This window comes from Rosa chinensis, chromosome 5 (assembly GCF_002994745.2).
Source record: "Rosa chinensis cultivar Old Blush chromosome 5, RchiOBHm-V2, whole genome shotgun sequence".
Lineage (NCBI taxonomy): Eukaryota > Viridiplantae > Streptophyta > Magnoliopsida > Rosales > Rosaceae > Rosa > Rosa chinensis.
Window position 1 is genome coordinate 62,073,465 of NC_037092.1, and position 13,142 is coordinate 62,086,606.

Genomic DNA, 13,142 nt, shown 5'->3' on the forward strand with positions numbered 1-13,142 from the left:
TTATTCTGTTACTTAGGTTGGACTTGCAAGGATAGGTGTTTATTATATGTCAGAATGGTCACTCAATTCAGCAATTTTTTACATGCCAATGAGCAGAATTAAAAAGTTTCTTTGGCTTCTGTAGAAAACAAGGAAGGGTAGGAGACTGGGAAATGGAGGATTTCAAACATTTTTACCTAAACACTTGGTGATTTAATTCTGCTCCGCTGTTCAAGCCATTCTTTTGCATATATCAACAGAGGGAAAAGGGTTTTTCTTAATGTTATTTGATTTGAATTTTTTTTTTTGAATTATAAAACACAATTATGACATGATTACTGTCATGTCAAAAGGGTGAACTCATTGTTAAGGTGGTTGAATTTCCATAGAGACAGCTCTACAATACTCAATATGTAGACCCATAATATTATTTTCGTTTGGTGCAGAACGTCTTCAGTTTTGCTTTTGGGCCTAGAGTTAATTCAATTAAAATGATATCTTCTTCTGTTTTAGAATGTTTCATAATAATCACTTTGATTTGTGTTTTGTCTAGAATCTCTTCTTTCTTGCTTCTGGGGCCTTCTTATTTGCTGATCTCGGTGAGTTGTTTGTGTTTTATTTTCTATTGAGAATGGTATTTTTTTGTTTTGATTATGCTAAATTCAGGTCTAATCAATTATTTTTTATATTTTGTTTCTGGTTTTGCTATTCTTTCTCTTTCTACTGCTGTTGCTGCTATCCGATTTGTTGTTCCCCCTGCATGCATAAATTGGCTCTTCCTTGCCTATTTCGGCGAGTTGCTTTTTATGTTGTCTGTTTTTTTTCCTTGGTCTTCATATTTTTGGTTTGAATCCTTTTGAGTTTGCTTATTTGCATAAGGAGTTTGTGTTATATGCATATGGTGCATATTTGAGCCGAGAATAAATTAGTCAGTTGATGCATATGGTGCAGAAATCTCAAACTGCAGAATGTCTATTTGAAATTGCAGAATGGTTGAATCATTCATAGCAAAGTCATTGAAAAGCTATATATTTCTTGGTCTAAAGGTAGCTAGATGTCTATAAATAAGTTACTGGAAAAAACAATATTGGAATTTCTTTTGCTTCCTGATGCTGTCATTTTGTATTATGTTCATAATGTTTTTCATTTCTCATCTTTTTTTGTTAAGAAATTCTAATTACCTATGTGATTTGTTTTATGACTTTGCAGCATTGTTCTTTTACATGGAACTCCAGGGACTAGAAAAACCGCTTTATGTAAAGCATTAGCTCAAAAACTATCCATCTGATTTAACTCCAGGTTCGTGGATGTATCACTTTTCTCTCCATTAAGTCATGTGTTTGTATATTTGTAGAATGCCCGACTCATGGTTTTATGATTTACAGATACCTACAGTCCCAATTGCTTCAAATTAATGCACATTCTCTATTCAGCAAATGATACTCTGAAAATGGCAAGCTGGTATGTAGTCGACACTATCACTGAATATGACTGCTCTTTGTAAACTAAAGTTGGATTTGGACCACGTGCTCTTTGTAAACTAATCTGCTAGTGATCTGATAGTTGTTTTGATTGGTGAAATTTACTGATTTGCTTGATCGAGTTTGGAACCTTCAGATTCTATTCAGGTACCATGCTCTCCCTTTTTCCTTTTGCAGGCTATTTTCTAAGCTTTTTCATCAGATGTAATACAAAAGATCAAAATTAACATTTTGCATTTAGTTGAGGGTCAAGTTCATATATTCAAGCTTTTCCTAATTCCCTTCAACCATGGCATGTGCCCACAAGCCCTTGACTTGGAGTTACAGGACAGTAGTAAACTAGTAATGGTAGGTATCATAATGAACATAAAGTAGAGGAGTAGTAATGAGCTAGATCCCTAAGGATTCATAGAGTCCTTCCAAACTGTACCATTGAAAATAAGATGAGACAAAAAGAACAAATATAGCACTATCAAAACTGAGATTTGAGGATGGCATTGTCAAGCTATAATTCATGTTATTTCTTATCCTTCATTTGGTTTGGAAGACCTCCATCAATACTATGTTGTCCCTCACCTTTGGTTACATTCACCAAATTGTATAAAGTGGTGAATGAGGCCGACAGATGTATGAGTTTAATTTTTGTTGCTAGAATGAGGCAAGATTAATTAGACTACAGAATACCATTTTGATTAAAGAAGCAACTGAATGTGCAGATGGACAGAAAATATGTAATAATGTCATTGTATAAGTTTCATTCTTTAGAGTATTTGGCCATTTAGCTTTCTTTCTTATTTTGTTCAGGAAATTACTAAGGCCCTTTATGCAGTTATCTTGCTTCGCTTTTTTTTTTTTTTTCTCTCCCTACTTGACCAGCTTGACTTACTAAACCTAATGCTGACTATAATACTAAACAATATCCGTTTCACCGGACTGAGATTATAGATGAATAGAGGAGAAGAGAGATGCAGGTATTACCTATGGATTACTGATGTAGAGATTAGTTATCAGCTTTATCTGATTCGGAGAATTTCTGGTGGTAGTATATATCAATTAGTTATCAGCTTTACGAATCATATCGAATCTCATCGATATACTCATGCATTTCACTTTTGTTTCATACATAAATGATCACTATATCGATTTGAAGTTTGTAAGTAACATTGGTTGGTATATATTAGCATGTATCAATCAAATCATATTAAGAGTGTAGCAAATGACTAATATACAACTCAGAGATGTATATGACTTCTATTTGGACAACTTGACTTGCAACTTTCAATATTTAAATCATAAGCATAACAATTTGATATATGCACTTTTGGATGGCATGCAAAAGGTTGTGTTCAGATGGATAGAGAGTAATTTCAACTTTCTGAAGCTTATTTGTTTGTATATAGGTTCTGGACTGGCTTTTTTGGCTGAGGTGTCTTTGGTTGGACATTTGGACAGAAATTGCAAACCACTCACTTCAACTTTAAAGGTTTGACACCATGGCTGCATAGATTAAGTTCCTGGAATAGTGGGAAGACAAGAGTTTGTATCAATATGTTGGCTATTGAAACCAAGTTCCTGCACAAACTCTATATGTGGCATGTTTTACGTAGTTATATAAGCTTTTGGGAAATGCTTTTAACAATATTAAGAGATATATGGAATAGGTTTGATTACTCATTTGAGCATTTGCAATGTGTTTTCTTTCCAATTGATCAACGATCTAGACGTACCATTATTTACGTAATAATGGAGCATTAATTTTGCCTAATTCTGATCACACAATGATCAGGTAACAAAAATGGGACAAAAATACATTGTAATCAATCATATCACACATCGGTTTTTAATGAATCAATGTCTTCTGATTTACACTCAGACAACAGAATTAATTGAACTCTGTTGTCCTATAAGTTAATCACACAACAGAAGCAATTGAACCCTGTTGTCCTAAAGTTAATCACACAACAGATATAGTCTAAGAACTGAAGTTTGAAGAGTAATCAGACAACAGACAAAATAAAAAAATGTTGTCTGACATGCTTAACATACAACGGTTGCAAACTGGCACTGTTGTCTGAAGACGCCCCTCAACTGCTGCGCAGCTGCTCTGGGCATCTACCGAGCCATTTGCCGAGCTATCACACAACGGTTATAACACATACCTGTTGTCTGTGTTTTTATCACACAACTGTGTTCCACCGTTGTCTGATTTTTCATCAGACAACGGCTCACTCTACAACGGTGGGTCTTCAAATCACACAACGGTTTTCTGCCGTTGTCTGATAACAAAATTGGTATAGTGGGTGGTAAAAGAAAAAAAAAAAGGGAAATGATCATTCACCCAATTTCAGCTTAAAAATTGCCCACTTGCTCCACTAACAGTTTTTTAACCCCATTTACCCAAAACACTCTAAGGGATTATTTCCCTAATACCCAATTAATTCTTTTTTTATTCTTTTATTTATTTTTGGGACTTTTTTGCCCTCTCCTTCTTTCTCACTTAGAGAGAAAAGTCATCCTCCACCTTGCTATGCTCTGGTGACCAGTGGCCGGCCGCAGACTCCAGCGACCGATGACCTGAATCCGGCGACCTGAATCCCGAATCCGACTACCGGACTGGTGACCGGATTCCCGCGTCTGATTTTATTACTCCCCAATAATACCCAGTAATCATATTATTGCCCCCCAATAAACTTGTTACCGGGGATCAATAATTAGTGAAAAATGAAGATGTTTTGAAATTTGAAAGATTTCGGAGGTTTATCTAAATAAATAATTTTATTATTGCCCCCCAATAATCTTATTATTGCCCTAATAAACATTTTATTACCCCTCAGTAATCTTATTATTGCCCTACAATACTCATATTATTGCCCCAATAATCATATTATTGCCCTCAAGTGAACCAAAATGAATACACTACTGTTCGCTCAAAAATTGTCTCGGCCGCGTTTCACTGGGCCGAGGTCTTCTTTGGCTTACACGTGTCCTTCTGGAGTGGTGACGTGTGCGCGGGCGTGCCAACTTGCGGCCGGTAGGCCAAGCGAGGTTTTGTTCTAGATTGTAGATCTTGCGCCGATCTGACTTCTGATCAGTTGATTGTGGGCTAAGGAAGGATCGATCTTGGTCGAAGGGTTCTCTCTGCCTTGAATGCAAGGACTTTAGCATGAATCGGCCTTATCTAGCCGCAGTGCTGTGTAATGTAAAGTAAATAACGTAAAGTAAACAACAGAAAATAAAAGTGCAAGTAAAGACAAAGTAAAGTGCAGGAATGTAAAGTGCAGCAAATAAAGTGCAGGAAGATAAACTGCTTGAATGTAAAGAGCAACAAAGTAAAGTGCAGGAAAGATAAATACCAGTAAAGAAAGCGATAAGATAAACACATAAAGATTGATAAGTGTTGCTGAAATGTTGAAATGTATTGAGATGAAATTTGTGTAATCGCGTAGAGTGTTTGGTTGAGGACCTCTAACAATGAATCCTATGGTCCTTTTTATAGTGAAGCTAAACTATTGAATGAAGGAAAAGAAACAATTTCAGCCTTCACAGTTAAGACCGCATGGATTACAAATAGAACAGTATTCATGTTTGTGATATCGTTATCAATGATTGATTCTATCATGACCAATCAATCAGGTCTTGTAACTGATGATTGGCAATAACACCTCCTAATGCTCATTCAAGTTAATTGCCCCAAACTTCGGTAACGTTTCTCCTGACAATCAACCTCTTTGATGTGTCGCGGCTAATTAGCCGCGGTCATTCATTATGACTTGTGGGTCTGCTGTCACTCATTAAACTTTGTGATTTACTTGATTTCTTCCGATTTAATAATGGCTTTCTGCACACGTTATTTTTAGTCATCAATTTGACTTTATGCTTAGACAATCAATAGTCGACTCACTTGGGGGGCTACATCTCATGAATTCAATGAATAATCGTAGCCGGCAAAGGACCATATTAGCTGGTATCACGAGTACCACGGTTGTTGAAGAGCCGCACTTGAACGGACGCGGTTAATAAAGGTCCATGGTTAACTAATTGTATACTGGGCATATAGAATGTATAACTTATAATACTCAACTCTTTGGGTGGTACCGGCGAGTTGGTATCACGAGTACCACGGTTGTTGAAGAGCCGCACTTGAACAGACGCGGTTAATAAAGGTCCATGATTATAAATTCAACCTGAACTTAGTTGAATTTTCCATGGCACACAAGGGAACTAGTTTGCTGATGAGTTTCATCGCAGTCTATGTCCATGTTCGCTAGTTTTTCTTCCAACTCAAAATCATTATCTCCTTTTCCCAGCTCCGCGGCGTACTTAAGTTCTCGTTGGCAAATGTGTTCTTCCATCTTCAAAAGAAGCTTCCTCTCTTATGGAGTTACCCCATATGTACTGATAACCGAGTACATTCTGTGGTACTCCTTTAGATACTTGAGATCTCGCTGGGATACTGGTAAATCCACAGTGTCAGCTACCAACTCCACACCATCTATTTGTGCCTAATACAAAATCTTCAAACCTGCACTTGATGTACGTTGCACCATTAGAGGCTCAAGACCTGGGTTTTCTGTTAACGCTTTCAGAGTATCTAGTTCTTCCCACGTCGGCCCGTACAAAGCTAAAGCCGAATGTGTCTTGTGGTACTCCTTCATGGTAGTCTAACCCGTTGTGGAAAAAGGAGGTAGCTTGTTTCTCAGGATTTCAACTTTCAACTTCCCAACTTGAGAGTTCTCCGTGACTCCAAGGGGTACCTTGTCAGATGCAGTTGCTGGAGCTATCTCGGTAGCAGGAGCATAATGGGCTCCTTTCTTCTCATCCTCTGCAAGTGGCCCTGGGGTTTTTGTTGACATAGAAGTGGATCCTGAATTAAATCTCCTTGTTGGATGACGACTACCATGCAGCTTTTGTTGATTTTCTCTCTCCCAGCATCCATGAAAACTTTGTATGTTGCCTTTGTACTCAAGTTTCTTTTGTACCTCTTGATCTTTTCTTGCCAACGCCAACCTTCTGGCCATGGCAAGTTCTCATTGCTGCCGGCGTTTTTGGGTTTTGGATAAAGGTTCAATGCGGTGATCTCTAGATACTTTGCCGTACCATCTATTGTCATGGGTGACCGGAGGCTTGTATGTCCGTGGCCTCCTTTCATCATATTCCCGGGTGCCTCCATTATTCGGAGTAGAATTCCTGCTGGCCCAACTAGTGAGGCTAGTACGGTCATACACCATAGGAGATTTTCCTTTTTCTCGATTAGTCTGACCATGCTTTATTGGAGAACTTTCCTTCTTGCTACTATCATAAGGAGGGTTATCATAATAAAGCCTTCTACGGACAGGCTTTGGCTCGATCTTTGCGGCTACTGGTCTCTCTCTCTCTCTTAGCGGGCTCTTCTCCACGCCTTCTACAATAACTTGGTTCTGTGGCCGAAGATATTCTCTAACCGCTTTGCACTTGTGACTGAGACTTTTGAGAATCCCCTTGATCAAGCAGCTTACCCTTCTCCCTGACTCTGTCGCTGTCATGAGTCTTTGGTTGCAGAATTTTATCAAGACCAACCTCCTTCTGGCACCTTCCACATAGCACTGCGGCCACTGGGACTTGAGCAGTTGTTAACTTAGAAGGAGAAAGCTTGATTAAACCCACCATCACTCCTTCAGCCATAGAGAGGTCTTTCTGCTTTGTACTCATGTCGCCTGCCATGGGAATCCCAGCACTAATCATATTCACTTTGGCAGTCGGGAAAGGGTCGCTATCCACCTTCATTGTAGAAATTGACTTGTCAGGGAACTTGAGCTTTCCTTGATCGATTAAGTTCTGCACAACATCATGAAAGATAACACAATTATTGGTCGAATGTTTCCAGGAATTATGAAATTTACAAAACATTCTTCCTTTTATTTGTTCAACAGATGGTAAAACATGTCCAACAGATAATTTAATTAACTTCGCGGCTAAAAGTTGATCAAAGATCAAATCAGCCTTGCGAATGTCAAAGGAATACGTGCGTGGTGGAGACTTATAAGTGTCGTGTAGAGAACATGCAACTGACTCAGTTTTCTCTAAAGCCTTGCATACAAAAGGCCGTTTCACAGTAAGCTCAGCTGAATTAATTTCGGCCATATCTTCGTCGCTACTCCACTCTTCAATATGGGCCGCGCCAACGGCCTGACTAGTGTAGTATGTGCCTATTGAAGCAAGCCTTTTTCTGTACTTCCTCTCTCAAAATTGCATCGTATCTTATGACTCTGGATTCAAGTTCATAAAGATCTCTGAATGTCAGACCTTCGAACTTTTTCCTAAACTCAAAGCCAAGTCCTGCCAATGCCATCTCTACAAACTCAGATTCTGGTAACTGCGCTTTGCATCTGGCTCTTAGGAGTTTAAATCTCCCTCTATACTCTTGAGCAGTCTCATTGGCCGTCTGAAATGATTTAGCCAACTCAGCTACCGGTATGTTCTGCTCTGCCTTGTGGAATCGGTCATGGAATGCTCGCTCAAGTTCTCTCCAATTTTGGATAGAATTGGGTGGTAGGTTCACGAACCACGAAAAGGCTGGACCAGTAAGAGAATTGATGAACAATTGCATGCGGTTCTCTTCACTATTTGCCTCACCACACTGTGAAATAAACCGCCCGATGTGTTCAATCGTAGACTGATAAGCATCCCCATAAAACAAATGGAAAGCGGGAACATGGTATCGATGTGGTAAGGGAACTTGGTCGATATGAGGTGGATACGGCTTCGTATAAGTAGGTCTATCTACCCGCTGGCGCAGATCACCCACCATGCCCTCCACCAGATTCTGAATTTCATTAAAGAGAACAGGTTTATTATGATCGCCATGCCATGGCTGCATTTGTTGTTGCTGGTTTTGGATAGGCTGCCACTGTATTCCATGCTCCGCGTGATCTGGTGGATTATGATGCAGGGGAACTTGTTGGCCATATGCTTAATATGTCGTTTGGTTCGGCCAGGGCTGCAGACCAGTAGTTTGTTGTTGCGCATATACATGTTGATTGAGGGGTTGAACATGTCTCGCAACATTATTTTGGTTGAGGGTTTGATGAGCCAGGTGGTTCTGAGGCCGTGGAATCTGGTGTACATGATTCTGGTTGCTTGTATTTTGCCCAAAGTGTCCATTAGAAAAAACTTGTTGAGTTGACACTTGATGAACTGACTGCTGTCGAGGCTCTAAGAAAGAATGTTGTTGACTTAGAGAATGAACAGTCGCGGCTGGTCTCATCGGCAATGGTGCAGCCTGTCCAGTTGGATGTGGTATTTGTTGTGTTTGACTGCTTTGACCTTGCTCAAAAGACCAATTTCTTTTGCCTTCATTCTGATTGCTATGCGGCACTTGTGTTCCTGTTCCAGTCTGAAACCAACGTAGCCACGCATTCATCATATCAGACTGGACTCCCATGCTGCGGTTGAGTTGCCTAAAACCATTTTCAAGATTGCGGTCGAGCCGAGTAAAACAATTTTCAAAACTTCGACCCATCCGACCGATGCCATCTTCAACGTTGTCAAGATCATTGTTAAGACTCTGCCAAGATACATCTTCCGCAGTGGTTGCTGGTGCCCTCGTAGGTACTAGTTCATACAATGGATTAAATCTTGATGGCAACAGAGTCTTTCCTGTACCAACACTTGCAGACGCGTTAAGCGGCTCATATAACAGATTATAGCCCGAAGAGAATCCCCAAGGGAACGATCCGGTACTGGCTGTAGCTGCTGGTACACCTACTGACTCATAAGGAGGGGTATACCCAGGTGGCAGGCCCTATGGATAAGTTACAGGATCATACGGTCGAGTACCAGCCGCAGTTGTAAAATCAACTCGATTTGTTGTCCCTGAGGTTTGGACGATATGTGACTGCGGCTGCTGACTGAAAGATGGATGACTCACCGTAGTGGAGGCCGACACTACCGTGGTGGTCGTAGCGACTGATGATGCAGGACGTGCCATGACTCCACTCGTAGAGATCCCACTTAATGTCGAAGCCGATGATTGAACTGATGTCATTGGGAGACTTGACATGGGCACAATGAGATCTCTAGAAGTAGCTGATTTGTTAGGACAAAAAGAAGAGGTGTGGCCTTGTTGCCTACACCTGTAACAACGATTCCCTCGAGACTTGGCGTAGGGATCTGGTAACATTCACCGAGTGTTGTCCCACTGGGCGTGCCAAAAGATGTTCGCTCAAAATTGTCTCGGCAGCGTGTCACCGAGGCCGAGGTCTTCTTTGGCTTACACGTGTCCTTCTGGAGTGGTGACGTGTCCTTTTGGAGTGGCTTACACATTGAAGAGAAAGTACCTGCATTGTGCAAAAAGGCAGATGTGATTGTGTTCATCTTTCACTCTGTCTTTCTCTTTTCCCTTTCAGATCACCCCAGATTTCAGAATGTTTCACTTGGCTCAATTGTGAAACTTGTATCATTTCATGAAATGCAGCAATTATGGAGGATATCTGTCCTTTCTACAGAACAAAGTTTTTGGTATGGCGTGGTAAGACAAATTATATGACTATACCTTTATTATTGATTCCAGCTTCATCAATGTTAAGTTGGTTTTGGTGATACTTGAGTACAAGTTATATTAATATGATTTCTTAAATAGATAGGATTAGATTGAATGTGATAAGTATCCCCTACGGCCCTGCCTGTGAGCTGAGGCTTAAAGTGGGATATGCATGGTTTAGGGTTCTTGTTCTGTTGTCTTGTTTAAACGGCCAAGTGATATGCTCATAGTCTACTGTATGATCAACTAGGATTAAATGAGCCTTGCGCATTACTCTCTACTTTATTTTGCACTGTTTTTTTGTTATTATTCATGAATTAAAAAGCCTCCAAACAATGCTTTGTGGAAATATTCACTATCCTAATAAACTCTTAAGAATCGAATTGAACAGTTTGGCTTTAACTAAGAGAGAAAATTTCAACACGAGAGACGTAGTACTTCTCATCTACTGAGATAGATTTGAAGATTTCCTCAGCATCAGTGTTCTTCCCTTGGACAAAGCTAATCAGAATTCCTTTTCCCTCACTTAAAACATGCACTTGTAGAAAAGGCTATCCACCATCATATTTGACCAATATCAAGAGGGTTACAAGAATTTCAGCACGGTACTCGCTAGAGCTATCCTACTACTTATATTAGTTTACTTTCCAGTTTAATATTCTAAAGGCTCCAACTCATCATTACAAAACAATTTTCCCTTCCTGCATTTGCTTCTAAAGGCTTTATCATGCTGCAGAGCAATCATTCCATTAGTGGTGTCACTATGCCAAAAAGGTGATCGTACGACACACATCAGACGACAGAAGCCTAATTTTCTGTCGTCTCAATTTTTCAGACGACATAAAAATGTAATTATGTTGTCTGAATACTCACTGAAACACACTTTTTTCATTTTGAATAAGAGGGTGGCATTCAGACAACATAATAACGTTGTTAGTTCAAGATAGAAATATAACTATCATTTTCATTCATCTGAAGCCGAGAAGGTAGTCATATTCAGACAACGGTGATAAGAAAATTCTATTGTCTGAATATAAATTGTTGAAATTTTGGAATTCTCCCTCCATGCTCGTTTGACCATTTCCCTCTCAAAATGGTCAAACCCTAGTTGAGTCAAAAGACCAGTAACATTCAAACAACAGATTTAGAGAAATTGTGTTGTCTGATCAATTTTTTAATTTCGGTATTTTCTTTTTCCTTTGAAAGTCCCATGTCCTTAAGCCTGATATTTTTTTCATTTGGTCTAAAACTCTCAAGTCTCGAGTAGAGTTTCTCTTTGGGTCACCCACTCACCCCTTCTCCATCACTCTTCCGCTCTAGCTGTTTCTTTCCTACATAACTCATCACCCCATAGCTGTTTCTCCATCTATGAACGAGGAACTAGTGTAGCTTTTGGGTACTCGAATCCAAAAGCCCCAACTACATTTTTCTCTCTCTTTACTCGTTAGATCACCCGTTCGTCCAACCCTAGAATCGTAAAAAACTAGATTAGTTGCAGTAGCCATGGCCATCTCTGCCATGGACCCAAAAGCCGTGAAATCGGACTTGGTCTTCATCCTCGACTACGGCTCCCATACACCCACCTCATCACTCGCCGCATCCGATCCCTCTCCGTCTTCTCTCTCACCATCTCCTGCACCAGCCCCCTCAAGGCCATCACCGACCTCAACCCCAGTGTTGTCATCCTCTCCGGCAGTCCCCATTTCGTCCACACCGACGACTCCCCCAGCTTCCCAACCGGGTTCACCGAGTGGGTCGAGGCCCACGACTTCTTCGTCCGCATAATCTGCTATGGCTTGCAACTGATTGTGCAGAAGCTTGGCGGGGTGGTTAGGGCTGGGAAGAAGCAAGACTATGGCAAGATGGAGATTGTGGTGGAGAGCAATTCGGGGATTTTCCGGGACCAAGAGGGTTGGGGATACCCAGGGGTTCCGGGTGATGGAGCAGAGCTAGCAGGGAGTGGTGGCCGCCATTGAAAGCCTAGAAAGGAGGTTCTATAGGCTGCAGTACCACCCTGAGGTATTATTTCAATGGACTTGTTATCATGTGCTTTCAACATTTTTGTTATGTATGTTGCCGAATTGGACTTTGATGAAACCTGCAATGTTTGTTATGACTTTCATATCTAGTAAATATGAATGGTTTTTGGTTCCTTCTGACTTCCCACAGAAAAGTCATGTAGTAGAAGTCTCTGTTTCTATTTCAAAGTGTGTCACCTTCTGTGTGTTATAATGTGATGGAAAGGAATGTTAGCAGTTGCTTTAATGTTGACTGTTTTTTTTTTTTTTTTTTTTTAAGTTTTCCTTGATTGAAAATTTCAATTGTTATTAGCAATTATAACTGCTTCAGTGAATGAGATTCGTAAATAGGGAATGGGAAAGAATGGGTTTTGGGAAGAGAAATGGGTCAGGGGGAGTATTTTTCTCTCATTCCTTTCGTTATTTGCAGATAATCTCAAAAAATGATAGTTTTTTAATTGCCAGAATGTGTGTCAACTCCTATAATGTATGTTCTTCCTCTGAGTTGGGATTTCAGACTTTGATAAACCTAAAGACCTGTAAGTTGAGGAACTCATTACACTATTATCTTAAATTGAGTGAGTGATACTTATCCCATCTAGATTAGATTGATAGGAGAAGGTGGATTCCTCCTGTAATCTGCAAATGAAGTGTACACCCTCTCTCTAGTCGAGTTTCCTACCAAAAGAAGTTTGCTGAGCTTGTTGTTAAACTTTCTTTCACAAGTTACCCCAGACACTGCGTTGTAGATTCAATGCCATGCATCATTGTTAAACTTCTTTTATATATCCCTTTCAATTGTACTTGCTACCTGGTTTGACTATTACATTTTACTTGGAGATTATTTGTTATTATTTTGGAATAGCCTATTCTTGAGCTTGTATCTCCAGACTTGCTATGATTGTGTTTGTTTCCTTTTCCTTTAGAAGAACCGGCCATGTTTCACATTTCTATCAACTTGATTGTAAAACTGCAAGTATGCTGCATTATCAAAAGAAGAGTGGGAAGAACAATTCGCAAGTATAAACTGCAAGTATGCTGCATTACTTGGAGATTATAGTTTTATTCTGAAGCATAAACAACGCAGGTTGTTAAAGTGAAATCAGCCATCTCAAGGTCTGGTTCATTCTCTATTATATATATATA

General features: G+C 39.9%; 1 long non-coding RNA gene across 1 annotated transcript; it reads left to right on the forward strand.

Annotated features, from left to right (window-relative positions):
- Positions 1–488: 488 nt before the first annotated feature.
- Positions 489–1,434, forward strand: LOC121048980. Its single transcript, XR_005799077.1, has 4 exons — positions 489–578; positions 931–1,025; positions 1,189–1,278; positions 1,365–1,434. It is a non-coding gene; the product is annotated as an uncharacterized LOC121048980 (long non-coding RNA).
- The last annotated feature ends 11,708 nt before the right edge of the window (positions 1,435–13,142 follow it).